The sequence below is a fragment of the Gopherus evgoodei genome, chromosome 12 (genome assembly GCF_007399415.2).
Source record: "Gopherus evgoodei ecotype Sinaloan lineage chromosome 12, rGopEvg1_v1.p, whole genome shotgun sequence".
Lineage (NCBI taxonomy): Eukaryota > Metazoa > Chordata > Testudines > Testudinidae > Gopherus > Gopherus evgoodei.
The window spans coordinates 3,120,899-3,136,564 of NC_044333.1; positions in this window are offsets into that span (position 1 = coordinate 3,120,899).

Consider the following 15,666-nt stretch of genomic DNA (forward strand, 5'->3'; position numbering starts at 1 on the left):
GTTTGCTGAGACTCCAGGCGTAGTCCATGGGTGGGGTTTGGAGTCAGCACCCAGTGGAAGAGGACTTAGGACCCACCGGGACTGCAGGAGGCGCAATGGGCCCTCCAAGGACAGATGGCCCAGCTGGTGGAGGAACAGTGGGCCTTGTGGAAGCTCCTGCGGCAGGTGTTCAGGAGGAACTGCCGAGGGCCAAGGGAGGAGCCCGGCTCTAGAGCCAGGAGGCCTGGAGCAGAACAAAGGACTTGTTATGTTTGTGCCAGGAGCAGGCACATAAAATGGGACTGTCCCTATGGGGCTGGAGGCAGGGTGCCTCACCCTGGATTGGGACAGCACCCAGTCCCTCGGACAGTGCGCTGGGTAAGGGAACCCTGGCGGCAGCGGGCGTGTTGGGCCTGTGGAAGGCGGGGCCATCTTTGGTGGGATTGCCTGGCCCCAAGGAACATGACCCAGGGCAACCAAGGAAGGGTTGGCCCAGGGAGGGACAATGGGAAGAAGCAGGAGGCCCGGGCAACACGGAGATGGGGAGCCTCTTGGCATTGCCGAGAGCAGGGCCACCTGAGGAAAGATTTCCGCCTAGTGGAGAGGGCAGTACAGCCGGAGGCAGCTGAGGGAGTGGCTGACCAGCCAGTGGGCCACCCAGGGGAGGTGGTGAAGACGGTAACTGGGATGATGGGGACCCTGCAAGAGGGTGGGACCCAGACCATTGCCAGGGAGGTCATCGATAAGGAGACCCAAAGGGACTTGGCCCAGCAGGAGGCTGGGACCCAGGTGGGGGTGGGCAAGGTGACAGTGGGAACCCAGACCCTGAGTGTAAAGGGTCAGGAAAACTGCCTGGTGGACCAGGACCTGCGGGCCTGGCTAGAGGCTGTGGAGCAGGCCCGGCAGGCGCCACAGGCAGGGCTCCAAAAAGCCCACCAGGAAAAGAAAGCCCTGGCCTCCGAACTGTGAGACAGTGAGAAATGGGCTGGCGGGACACCTCCGGGTGGCACAGGCCAGAGGGCCCCTTGATCCCCCAGGGTGGGGGTTTTAGGGGGGGAGGTGTGTAGCAGAGTGGATCTCTGCTCCGGCGCTGAAGGGGTTGGAACAGCCCTGGATAAGGGATTGGGGCTGGAGAAAGCAGCCTTTTAGGCTGGGCTGATTGGGGCAAGCGGCAGCAGCTGGGGCCATGCCCCAAACTGAGCAACAGGCCCTTATATAAGGTAGAGAAGCCAGGAGCACAGACAGTCTCCCTTTGCCTGTAGGGGGAGAAGGGCCTGGCTGCTGAGAAACTAGACAAGGTACCTAGCTTGGAGCAGGGCTGGGGAAAGGCAGAGGAGCTGGGGAGCTCCTGCCTGGAAAGCCCCAGGCTGTGGCCTAGGATTAGGCCAGGAGGTACTGGGGTTGCAGAGTGCAACCCAGGGGTAGGCCAAGGCAGCAGGTCCAAACGCCTTTGCTGATGATGAGTGGCTGATACTGCAGTCTGCCCCAAGGCATGGGGCTAGACAATGACTGGCAGTAGCCAATACGGAAGCAAAGTGGGGATAGATGGTGGGGGGTTCCCAGGAGGGGGAAACCCCAAAGAGAAAGGGGTCACTGCCAGGGGGGCAGAACCCCACGTAAAAGGGGCACCGGGGTCCAGGGAGGGACATGGGGCCAGTAGCTGAGAACAAGGCGGATCACCGGCCTGCAGAGGGTGCTCCTAACTGGAGTTTGAGCTAACTCCTGAGGACGACCAGTAGGAGGTGCCGCGGGGGTGAGTCCACCCAGTTACACCCATATATTTGAAATATGATTATTGTGTAGGATTTTAGCCCGCCAGTGTCCCTTTCTTTACTATAGTGGTGCTCTCTTAGTATGGAAGGCTAAGCCAAACAGACTTAAAAATATGCAATTGAACTGGCCATTGCCTGAAGTGAGTAATTCAGCAAATTGTTCTGCTCTGATGACCATGTATCAGCCACTCTGGACTCTGCTGAACAGGCCGGAACAATAGAAGTTGTTTACAGCTCTTCATACTCATGTAATTAGTGTGCATCAATTAGTGGCCATTTTTATTTATTAGAAAAATACTCTTCCTGCATCGGAGACTCCAATGCATTTATGAAAATGCATCTTCAGACCATGTTATTAAATGAGGATTGACTCATTAGCTAATTGGTCTAAATGGGGGAAGAAATTGATCTGAATAATCTTTGGCTTCAGCTATGAATAAGTTTTTTGTTTGGTTTTTTAAATTATCTGCCTTGCTAAGAAATAAAAATGGGTGAATGCTTTACTCAATAAATGCAAAGTCTCACTGGGGTTGCACCTCGGTTCCCAGCAGTAGTGTTCCCTGTTATCATACACAGGTACTGGCAATGAGTTGTTAATCTCAGACTAGCTAGTGGGGGTGCCCTAAAGTGGTGAAGTTTAAGTCTGGAGAACACTGAAGATTTGACATTCTTTCAGCTTTGTACATGGGGTGACAGTCCCATGAGCGGACAAGCAGAACCTTTTTAACTGTTAAGTTGAGGTGTAATGAAAATCTGTCATGGGTTATAACTAAAATGAGTTTGGTCTTGGCAGAGTTCCCAATGGACATTTGCCCAAGTTGCAATCTGCTCAGTGCAAGTGTGGAGGAGCAGAAATATTGCAGATCAGGTGTGAGACTTAGAGCTCTGTGTGTGGAAGGGGAAAACTAGTCTTGTACCTGCTTTTACTGGAGGGAATCTTGTCTGCATGGCCCCATTGGGGGGGGGGTAAATCCTGCCTCCAAACCTGTGGCGGAATCCATTCCATGGAACTGGTGCAGTTCAGTTGTAGAGCTGAGGAAAGATTTGGGGAACATAGAGAGTGTGCCGCTGTGCATGATGCATAGGGCCCTACCAAATTCATGGTCCATTTTGCTCAATTTCACAGTCACAGGATTTTTAAAATAGTAAATGTCATGATTTCAGCTATTTAAATCTGAAATTTCACAGTGTTGTAATTGTAGGGTTCCTGACCCAGAAAGGAGTTGGGGGTGTGGGAGGCTCTCAAGGTTATGCTACCCTTACTTCTGTGCTGCTGCTGATAGCGGTGCTGTTTTCAGAGCTGGGCAGTGGAGAGCGATGGCTGCTAGCTGGGATCCCAGCTCTGAAGGCAGAACCACTGCCAGCAGCAGTGCAGAAGTAAGGATGGCATAACCTTGAGAGCCTCCCACACCCCCAACTCCTTTTTGGGTTAGGAACCCTACAGTTACAACACTGTGAAATTTCAGATTTAAATAGCATGGTATGGTATTGCCACTCTTACTTCTGCAGAGCTGGGCCCTCAGTCAGCAGCCACCACTCTGGTCATCCAGCTCTGAAGGCTGCAGTGCAGAAGTAAGAGTGGCATGGTATGGTATTGTCACCCTTACCTCTGCGCTGCTGCCACGGGGGTACTGCCTTCCGAGCTGGGTTCCTGGCTACCAGCCATTGCTCTCTGGTTGCCCAGCTCTGAGGGCAGCGCAGAAATAAAGGTGGCAAGACCATGACACTCCTCCCCCAAATAACCTTGCGACCCCCCCCAACTCCCTTTTGGGATCCCCAATATAAGAAATGCTGGTCTCCCTCTGAAATCTGTATAGTGTAGGGTAAAAGCACACAAAAGATTAGATTTCACAGTCAGTCATGCATTTTTCATGGCTGTGAATTTGGTAGAGCCCTAATGATGCATCAATGACCTGGACTGGCTAGTGGATCCACTGCATGCATAGATCTCCTCCATCCCTGCAGAGAGCTGCAGCAACTATTTCACCCTCAGAGCTGCACTAGCAACCCATGGAGCCGTTCCGTTGCTTCTCTACACACCCTGTAGGGAAGGGTTCCTATGCAGCATGTCCCCACTACGCCCAGCAAGTTGGACTGGGCTTGGCCACACTATGGCCAGTTTATGCCTATTGATGCACCCCAGAGATGTCTACACTAGAGTGCTTACAGTGGTACAGCTGTACCTATGCAGCTGCGCCACTGTAAAATCTCCCGTGTAGCTGCTCTGTGGCCACGGGAGAGAGCTCTCCCGTCGATAAAATTAAACACACCCTGCAGCAGTAACTGGGTTGGCAGAAGAGTGTCTCCCACTGACAACACTGTCCACACTGGCGCCTCTGTCAATGTATCTTATGTTGCTCAGGGGGATGTTTTCTCTCACCCTTGAGTGACATAAATTATACCAACAAAAGTGTGAGTACAGACATAGTTTAAAAAGCTTACCACCATTGGACCCAAGCTCTGCAGCGTACATCACACTGTGTTGTCAATATGTCAGAAGTACTTACCCATAATTTTGTAATGTTTTTGTTTTTGTAAATAATTTTGGATGGATATTTAAGGAAAATGTGATCTTAACCCAGATAGAGTATTTCCAATATTGTGGGGGAAAATTGGGTACGGTAAGGATTTATTCATTATGGCTTAAGAATTTAATTCTGCTTTGAGAGCGAGAATACCCAGGGAGCCGACTTTCAACTGTTATGCTCAGTTACTGTGTATACTTCCTATGTAATATGTAAATCAAGCTGTCACAGTTGCAGGGTAGCTGCAGCTGTATTCCCCGTCTGTGCTCTCTCAAGCACCTACTTCAGTTCTCCAGTACATGTGGCTGTAGTATCTGTCGCACCAAACACTGAGCAATGGACATTATAAAGGCTTGGGCTATGAATTACCAAGTAACTACACAAAGTTAACTGTCTGGTAGCCACTTTAGATTTGTATTGCACAATTCATTATTTGAAAGTGCCAGTGCTGTGCTGTAATGCTGCTGGCTAGGTCTGTGTAAAGCCATTATGCTGTTAGTAATACACACTAGGACCTGACCCTTCAAATCTTGACTCATCCACATATATAGTCACACGAGTAGTCCCATGGAGATCAATGGAACTGCTCACCTGAGTAAAGACATGCAGATTTAGGCTTACAGGTCTCCATTCTGTGACTCCTTCCATCCCAGGATCTCTAGGTATGTTCCAAGTGTTAATGAATTAAGCCCAACAGGCCCTCTGTGAAGTAAGTATCCTCCCCATCATCCAAATGGGGAACACTGAGCAGTTAAGGGCCTGGTCCTGGTCCTATTGAAGTCAGTGGCAAAACTTCCATTGGCAGAACTTCCAATGGGAACAGGGTTGGGTCCTAAAAGTGAAATTCATTCCACCTACATACAGCCCAGTTACTCTCCTCTATATTGGTGGAGTGCAAAGGGTTCAGGGAAGTGAAATCCACCCCTGCATCCAACCTTGGAGCCAGTGAGCTGTGCTGGTGCAGGGACCGAATAGTACCCAAAGCTCCATTCAGTCGTATTCCGGGTGGATTGGGGCTGCTGGGTGTGAGACCCTGACCAAGCCAGTTAGTTATGCACATGTGTAAATGCTTTTCTCAGTAGGGATTGACTTAACTCTGCTCCTGGTCAGGGCCATTAGTTTTGTTTAGATGACTCTGACTTTAATCATTGCAACGTTCTCTTGCAATCAGGGGATGACCAAGCAGCTTTCGAAAAGAAACAGCAACAGGAGTGGCAGCCAGGAGCATGAGTGGAGATAATGAAGCAGTAAGAACTGATTAATAAAGTGTGGTGAAATTTATTAAATCACTGCATTGCCTAGGGCTTTGGCTGGTGCTGAAATGTACAAATCCCTTGGAAATCTACAACTCTGGAGTGTAATTACCATCGATTTCTTTAGACACCATCCATCTTTAGAACAAATTTGTATTCCTCTTTCCCCACCCCCCTCCCCAGGTGAGGAAGGTTTTTTTGTTTTTCTGTTTTTGTTTTTAATCCATTATGATGTTCTTTTCCAAAATGAAGGCGACGTAACAAGGCAGGATGACGAAACGGGCTACGATGGGACTTGCAGATACTGATGAGATGAAAGCCAAAGATTCGGCTGTTTCTTCAAGCCAGGAGACCTAGGAGTCTGTTCTGTAATCAGTCACAGTTTCTCCTACAATGCATATTCCCATTGGCTTCAGTTAGACGAATCACACGATCAAGGGGATGCAGGATTGGCCCTCAGGCAAGACATCGCAACTTAGGACTTCTTTTTTAGGCTTCTGGTACAGAAAGGGCAGCATGATGTAATAGACTGAGCACAGGGCTAGGAGCCAGGAATGCGTGAGTTCTAACCCTGGCTCCGACAGTGAGGTGCTGGTTGCCCTTTGGCAAGTCACTTATGTAGAGATTTTCAACAGAGCGAGATGTCTGTCTCCCTTCAAGCTTCAGTGAAATCTAGCTGCCTCAATAGTCAAAGCCTCTCTTGAAAATTCCAGCCATGACTTCTGTCTCTCCTGGTTTCCCTAGCTGTAAAATAAGGATCACTGTTCCTGTCTTCACTGGGGCAGGAGGATTATGAAGCCCATTAGCAATATTTTTGCTAGTAAATGCTGTAAGAAGTACATATTTTTTTCTACAGCATTTTGGTTTTTGGCCCAGCCAGAATTCCGTGCAAGATAGTTGGGGCGGGGAAAGGGCGCCACAATGACTGGGTTTTAATTTAGGGCAAAGGTTTGGAATGGACTATCTCTTAGACAGTTTCGTGGAGCCCTACGGTGCAAAACCTTATAGGTCCAATAGGCACTGATTTTTGTAACCGAACAAGTTTGAAATGACTTCTCTGGCCTAGGAGGAACTGCTTTTTCTTAATTCTACTAGGAAATTCTGAGACACACACAGAGGTGTTAAGTTTGCACTTGAATGTCTGACTTGCTTCCTGCCATCAAGATGTGATGTCTGCCTGATGGCTATTGTTCAACAGCTGGATTTGGATAAAGTTACTCTGATGAGTGGGGGGGGAGGAACCCTCCTGTCCCAAGTGTGTGTGTGTGTGTGTATATATTTGCCCCTCAAGGATTTCCATGTCCTGCTGCTTTGCTCTACCAGTCAAAATGTGTTTTATGCCTCACTGAGCACTACAGGGTCATTCTCGCTCCAAGAAAAATCAGTCACATTGTCTTTCCTCACTCACTTCCCTCAAAGATCATGGGAAAAACCCAAGCTCTTACAAATCACTAATGTCTGGGGCTGTAAAAGCTTCAGGAAGGTCAGCTTGTGCTGGAGTCTCTCTCTCTCTTTCTCATCCATGGAAGATGTCCTAAGGGCATGAACAGAGCACAGCATTTTTAAAAAGTAAATTGAGCAAATGGGACATGGGAATCTAGAGTGTGTGCGCAATTTTATAATGTCATGCTTTTTTCCACCAAAGAGCTGCATTCAGGATTCAGTTTGTCTTGTGCAAATCAGTTTTTATTAATGAGCAGATGTACCAACAATATGTCAGGAAACAAATGGATGGGGAGGAAAAGAAGAGGCAGCTGGTGGCGCTGGATGGAAATATTAGCTTGCTGGGCTGGGCTCTGCTGCAGAGACTTGCTTCAGAGACAGGCTCTGTGCTATGGAGGGACACAGCAGAATTACACAGAAGTGTTGGTGTTTAACTTTGATCTCATTGGTATATGTGAAGTTAAAAGTATAAAACCTTTTAGTGTTGGGCCAAAGCCCACAGTCTTTATTTCCACTTAGCGGATGTAAATCAGCATTGATGTCATGGAGCTAGTTTTATGCAAGCTGAAGATCTGACCCAGGGACTTGCTTCTCATTCATAAAATGGTTTAAGGGCCTGATCCACAGCCCATGGAAGTTTTCTCATTGTAAGCTTAATTGTGGGGCTGCTGCTGCCACCTCCACAGCATCACTCTAGATGTGCACAGTGCTGTGCAAGTCAAATATATGCTGAATGCAAACCAAGGACCCAGACTTTTGCCCAAAGGTAGCAATGACAGATACAGTAATACTATATGGAGTGTGGCATGTAGACTGCTCACCAGCAGTGCATAATGGAAGAGGGAGATTTGCAGGAGAAATGTGAAGGCTCATATTGAGAAGACGGCATGCCTGGAATCTGTTCCTAATGTAGGGTAGAGGGCAGGGAATCAGGCAGAAGTCTGGTTTAGCAGAGTGGAAAAGGGGACAGGGGTGTGACTGCAAAGTTCTAACTGTGCTGACTGCACACGAGTTGTGTCCTCTCTTAGTTTTTGAAGAATTTACGCTGCACACAGGAGTGACAGTGTTTCCAACTCAAGACTTTTTTTTGTGAGGCTCTCCGTATTTGATGTGTTGTTTTTCTTAAGAGCCCCAGTCCTGGAGACCTGATTACATGAGAGACTCAGCTAACTTCTTTAAAATATGAGTTTCTAGCCCTTATGATTGCTTTGTAAAGCTTAAAAACATGTACCCCTAGAGGCTCAATCTAGACGACAAATAAAAGAACCCCAAATATTTTTGTTAATCTCATGATTTTGGGGGGGCCTTTACATGTGATTTTTGAACACTTGGGATTGGCAATACAAGATGAAGGGGAAAATGGAAAGTGGAAAACAGGCCAGTTGGTCTCCCACTTGGTGAATCAGGTTGTGGGGCAGAGAAGAATAGTAGGTTCCAAGTGTAAACAGTGGTAGCAAAGGTATTGTTAGTGCTTGCCAGGGGCTGTGTGTTTAAAACCAAAATGATCCTTCCAGCTATGTAATTATTACTAAGAGCGGCATGGCCAGGTGCAGCATCTGTATGTCCTGAAAGGTGCACTAGGAAGATGTATTGCAGGAGCAGCACTGTTTATAAAAGAAGTGAAATTTCCATTTCCACAGAATTAGTTATGTACCCTTTGGTTGCTGCATTGTTAATGTGGAAAGACCCTGAGTATATTTACAATTGGATTGTGCTGTTAGGAGAGCAGAGCAGGGTTTAGAAGTCCCAAGTGTTTCACCAATGTGTAAGCAGGGGAATGGTCCAACTATGGTGGGGAACTTTCCTGGCTTACACACTATCCTGGTGAAATGGGCTGGCAAAAGGATCCGAGTCCTTGCTCCCACTCCCTTTACCTAGAGGCTGCCTGACCTCGAGGGCTCCCCTTCCACTCTCCTGTGTGGCAGAGTCCTCATAACCTCAACACAGCTGGGCCCAGGGCTGCTGGGGAGCTTGACCCCCAACCTTGTTGTGGTCACTTACGGCAGGGGGTAGGGTGTCCCCACTCCAGGGGGGCTCTCTCTGCACTGGACACTTTCCTGACCCACTGATCACCGCATACAGTTCAAAGCAACAAAAAAAAAATTTAAACAACAATCAATTAAAACAAATAAGGAAAAGCTGGGAAAGGTTAAAGGAAAATATGGGACATCAGACAAGCAGCCTTTCTGGAACCTAAGGGAAGTTCAGTCTGTTCCTCACACGTCCCAAGCCCCTGGCTGTGCTGCAGGTTGGACACTTGCTCTGGCGATGGCCACATGCCCTCAGGCTCAAGGTGGCAGGACCCTTCTTCCCAGCATCAGCAACCCCATCGGAGTTGTGATTTCCCCCTCCAAGTCTGGCCTGCAAGGCCTCTTGGCTGGGATGTCTCCTGCAGTGAGCCTGCTGCCAAGAGTGCCCCTCGTTTTTCCCAGCTGCTCCCCACACCCGGCTCCAGACTGCCCCAGCTCCACTTTGACTCAGCACGGATGCTGCTGCTCTGCCTCCAGCTCCCTGTGCTGCTTCTCTGGCCCCCCACCTCTGGTTGCTGCAGCTCTGCTCCCAGCTCAGCTTGGGCCCCTGCTCTCTCCTGAATTCAGCCCCATTCTGGCCCAGGCAGTTCCAGCTCACACACAGGATGGGACCCCCCTGGCCTCCTGACTCCCTCATTGGCCTGCCTGCCCGGTCAATCAGGCTGACCTGGAGCATTGGCCTCTCCCTGTCTCCCCTGGGGACAGTCAGTCTCAGGGTCCTGATTTCCCCTCGACCCTTCCCATTTCTTTTGGTACTGGGAGCTAGCAACCAAAACACCTCCACTGAGTTTTAGTATTGGGACAACAGCCCCCTTACAAGTGCTTCACTGTACCTGGCTAGGGAGAAGACTGTTGGTTACGTTGTATGTAATGCACATCTTCTTAAACAGGTTAAACATTATGTGAAAGGAGCCAAAGAGCCTATCTCATAGGTCACAGACAAGAGGGATCACTGATGATAAAGCACATGGTAAGCAGCTGAATAATTCTGCACTGCTGTCAGGTCTCATGGAAGCTAACTGGAAAAAAGCATTAGGCTTCCAAATGTCTGTGTTCAGGACTCACTGGATCCAACCTCCTTTTGGTCATTCCCATAAGGGTATTCCCCGATGTACCTGCCTCCTTTTAAGGGCAAATGCATTCAAACCCCAACTTTATGCCCTCCCAGGACTCCAGGTCTAGGCAGAATGCCATTTAGGAGATAATGAAGGTCCCTTCCTGCAGGATCTTAATAAACTAGATTAACAGTCTGGAGCAGAGGCCATCTCTTCACTACGTTTGTTCATCTAAGTGCAAGGCCTGGTCCACATGTGGCGGTCGGGGGAGGGGGTCGATGTAAGATGCGCAACTTCAGCTACGGGAATACCGTAGCTGAAGTCGAAGTATCTTATTTCGACTTACCTCCCATCTTCAAGGCACGGGATCGATGGCGGCAGTTTCCCCGTTGACTCCGCTACCGCTGCTCACTCTGGTGGAGTTCCGGAGTTGATGGGAGCGTGTTCGGGGATTGATATGTTGTGTCTAGATGAGATGCGATATATCAATCCCTGATAAATCAATCGCTACCTACCGCTATGACGGGTAGTCTGGACGTACCCCAAGATGGTCCTATCCCTGATCAGGGTCTCTGGGCACTGCCGTAATACAAATGATTATTAGTAATATAACCCTTTGGGGAAGCCTGGGCCACTCCCCCATCCACATACCCAAGGTAAATTTGATTTTAGTTAGTTAGTTATTTTAAACCCACTAAGTAATCTTATAAGGAGCCAGTACCCAGCTTTGCTGAAATGCCCAACTAACAAAGGCAAAACCAGGATAAGGTGACAAAAGCAAGAAAGACCATGATCTAGTTCAGTATCTCCCAAACTTTAACAACCTGTGAACCCCTTTCAGTAAAATGTAAAGTCTCGCGAACCCTCTTCTAAAAATGAATATTTCCAGGGATTTTCTCCTTTACCTGAGTATAAATTATAAAAGCAGTGATCTTGGAAATATAAAATTTGTTTTTATGATGTGCTTATTACACACTGTTTACTATTAGTTATTTAATGTTACAGTATTTTTACTTACATTATGAAAACAGCAACACTCTTCCAAGCTCTCACTTTCGCAGCTTGTATCACTTTGAATAATCCTGTTATAAGACGAGGCTCCTATGTTTCATCAAGGACTATCAGATGTGAAAGCATGAATGTATTGAAGAAACCAAGTCAGAGTTCCTCCTACACAAGCATTCGTGTCTTGGAGCAGTCCAGGCAAACAACGCATGTTGCAACAAAGCTTAAACTTGATCTTCTTAATAATTTTAAAATCAACACTAGCTATCTATTTAATTTAAAAAACAGCAAAAAATATCCACCTCCCTCTCTATTTCTTATAAGGAGTCTTGAAGTTTAAATCTCCTCAGTGTGATAAACACACTTGTTTTGATCTGCTTAGCTCTTGGAAGTCCAAGGACTCCAAGTTGTGGCCCCATGCTGCCCAGGGTCCCTAAGGACAGCTGTGTCCACCATTAAGGAATTTTTTCCCCAAGAACTCCCTGTAACATTTTGCGAACCACCAGGGGTTCACGAACCTCAGTTTGGGAACCACTGCTCTAGTTCCTCTCTGTTGACTGCTCTGGTGGCCTCGTCCTTCTCTTCAGCAGTTGTTGGGGAGCATTCCCCAATGCAGCCTGAACTGTGACATGCGTTCAATGTAGGCCACTGCGAGTGCAGCTGTGAGCAGGAGGGACAGCCACCTTATAATGATCCCCATCCGCTGCAGGGTGACCAGACAGCAAGTGTGAAAAATCGGGATGAGGTGGGGAGTAATAGGAACCTATATAAGAAAAAGACCCAAAAATCAGGACATCTGGTCACCCTAATCCCCTAGGATCTACTCACCATTAACACTTCCCCAGGAACAGTTCTCCGCTCCTATTGGTAGGTGGTTGGTTGTATTGTGGAGGTACTTAGGGGACCCAGCCATGGACCAGGACCCCGTTGTCCTAGGTGCTGTACAAATAGAACACAAAGCTGCTCCCTGCCCCAAAGAATTTTCAGCTCTTGCCTTCGATTCTAACCAGCCCACCGCCTGTGGTCTTAGGCTATTTCTGTTACACTGTGAAATCTAACTTGGGACCTGACTATGTGAGGTGCTAGTGCTCTCAAGTCCCACCAAGCTGTATGAGAGACAGAAGGGTGCTCAATACCTCTCAGAATCATCCCTTTCAATAGCACGTCTCTATCCATATAGTATCCGCGTCTCATTTGCCTGTAAAGCATCATGCAAGTCTGTGTTGCTATATATAACTGAGCAGATAACCTTGCTAACAGAGTGGTGTATAGGCATCGTTGGGACAACAGGAGTACCATAAAGTCACAACAGGAAACAAATTGTCTACTGCTGCCACTAAACAATGCAGGCCTTTGACGTGACAGATGGAATTGTCAGAAGGCTGGGCATGGGGCAAAAATATCTGTATCCCAGGTGCCTTGGTGAGGCAGACGGCCCTCATCTCATGGGCTTTGCTTGCCAACTCCTTGCATGGCTTTTGGACGTAGATCCTAAAGAAGATTCTATGTAGGAGGAGCTGTAATTCAGAGCAAATCTTCCAGAGAATACACCTGCAGGAGGGATCTGTAATTGCCATGGAGCCTGACCGTAATGATAGGGGGGATAGAATGGGGCAGCTGTGAGGAACAAATGAGACATTGTCTCTAATGAATCTAAGCTCTTATTTTTCCTGGATGTTTGCTCTGCTCTGGAAGCCGAGAGAAGGGAGTGGAAGCCATGGTCTTATCCTTACTGGTGAATCCTTTTTTATTCTGGAACTCCAGGTCAGCAGTCAGATACTGAGCATCTATTAACTGAAAGATTGGAAGACTGGAGCCCTGGGGCCAAATCTGAATGCAGAGAATCTGCCTCCCCCATGTTTGTGAGGGCTGAGTGAATGTTTTCTTTAGATAATAGTTTCCTTTCTCTCCGCTGCCCGCCGCCCCCCACCCCCCGCACTCACAGAAAAATTTGCCCAAGGGGACAAAGAACAATGAACCCTAAATGGAGAGTGATACAGAATTACATGCAACCCTACCAGGAGGTGTGATTGCAGGTCGTGTGGACATTTCTGAGCTAGCTAGATGGGTGTTCTAGGTGGGGTTGTACACGAGAGACCAGCTCAGGCTGCCGTCCCCGAAACCATGGCTACGCTGCCATTGTAACTGGAGTACAGCCCCGCCCTGGACCCTGAGTACACACTGTGCTGCTATGGTTACGTGACGTAGTGTCAATCTAAGCTAGCACAGGTATGCCTGTATGGGCTGCATGCACACACCTGCTTGCACTGCAGAACAGTCCTGGCCCATAGAGTCAGGATGGTCTTGTGGTTAGGGCTCGAGAGCTCTAGGGTCAGCTTCTGTCTCTGCCATAGATTTCCTGCATGGGCTTGGGTAAGTCACCGGGGGCCCAACCCAGCACCTGTTGAAGTGAATTTGGATTTTTCCAACTGACAAGAGTGGGTGTTGGATTGGGCCCTTTATCTCCCTCCGCCTGTCAAATGGGAGCAGTGGCATTTCCCTTCTCTTCCTCTGGCCTCCTGCCATCTCTTCCGCTCGGGCCTGGCTGTGTTTATCTCCACAGAATCTGACGCCATGGAGCACTGGACTCAGTCAGGACCTCAAGCCACTCCTCTAATGCAAAGCAATGCATCAAATATTGTTCAGACTGAGTACTCTTCACCTTAACTTTATTGGATCTCATCTAAACCGTATTGTATGTAATTGCATCTCTTGTCACCATGGCACAGAAAAATCCGGGGAAAAGAGCATCCTGGATTTGTTTAGACAAGTGTTTCATTTAATCCTTGCAGCTGCCCCGATTCACTCCCCCTATCATTATGGGTAGGCAGCATGGCAATTACAGAAACCCCCGGGGCGTGTATTCGCCAGTGGTTTTGAAGAGTTACTCCGAAGCACTGTGCTTTGTGGCTGCTTATAAAGCTTGTGCATGTGCGCGCTCTCCCTGTCTCTCTCTCTCTCTCTCTCTCTCTCTCTCTCTCGATGGATTCTAATGTTAAACCACCCCTGGCACAGTAACATCTGAACAGATTCAAGGGCACATTTTGACGACGCCTTTCATAGAATCATTAAATACAGACCTTATAAAAGGTGTCTATTACCTGCTGTATTCCAGCCTACAAGGGAGGCATTCTGTGCTAACCAATTATCTCCATGCTAAGGTGCCTGTCACCTTGGTGTTGAAGTGCCAGACCAGTATGGAAAAGCAAACACAAGTGATGTTATTTCTTTCTCTTCCTCTGGAGTCTGGGGCAGCTGAACATGAGCATGTTTGGGGCTGCACTTCCTGGGGGGAAGCTTCCTCTGTGAGGTATGTTTGACGTTGAGCTCTAAATACTATCAGTCCTAGGTTCAGTCAGAGCTCTGACAAACTGTTCCACAGTTGGGTTTCTTTGAGGGCTGGCTCATGTCGATTCTGTGACGGGTTCCCCCCAGGGTGCCACTTGGAACAGGGGTACCATTGAGCCTGCCTGACCCACCAGCCTGGGTTCCCTTTCACATTGTGGTGCTGTGATAAGTTGCCAAGCTCTCCAAGTTTGCTCTTTCACTAGCATACACACAGGTAGGGACATACCCAGCTGCAGCTCTACACAGATGCTGCGATCAGCTCTGCACGGGAAAGCTCAGCTAAGGCACCTCCCAGTTGCTAAGGCACTCACCCCCTCTCTGGAGTGTAAACCCCAAATTCAGAGGCGGCTCCAGGCCCCAGCATGCCAAGTGCGTGCTTGGGGCAGCAAGCTGCGGGGGGCCCTCTGCTGGCACTGCAAGGGCAGCAGGCAGTCTGCCTGCGGCGGCTTGCCCATGGAGGGTCTGCTCCCGCAGCTTCGGAGGACTTCCCGCAGGCGTGCCTGTGGAGGGTCCGCTCGTCCTGCAACTTCGGCAGACCTCCCGCAGGCGTGCCTGCGGGAGGTCTGCTGAAGTCGCGGGACCAGCGGACCTTCCACAGGCAAGCCGCCGAAGGCAGCCTGTCTGCCATGCTTGGGGCAGCAAAATGCCTAGAGCCTCCCCTGCCCAAATTATACCGTCTTGCGCTGCACAGGGAACTGTACAGCATAAGCTCATAAAATTCACCCCCTCCCTCAATGTGGAGAGAGAGAAGCAACAGCTTTCTGCCCCAAGTTATCATTTCTACAGACTGGTTTTAGACAAAACCAAAACAAGTTTATTAACTACAGAAGATGGATTTTAAGTGATTATAAGTGACAGCAAACAGATCAAAGCAGATTATTTTAGAAAATAAACAAAACCACAAACTGAGCTTAACACACTAGATAGGTAGGATATGAATTAGCAAATTCTGACCTGAGTGATAAACAGGCTGGCAGATTCTTAAGGCATAAGTTGCCTTGGTTCTGCAGCTTCGGTTTTCCAGGTTTTCATACACAGGCTAAAAATCTCTTAGCCTGGGACCATCATTTTCTCCCTGTTTAGTCTTTGTTCCTCAGGTGTTTCCAAATGTGTTGTAGGGAGAGTGAGGTCCCCCATGATGTTATTTTATCCCTTTTATGGCTTCTTCCCACTTGCTGAGGTGGTACTCGACTCCACTCGGGCCAGAGCTTTCCTCCCTGAGACTGTTCCAAGCCATGGTGGACCTCATCTCATCT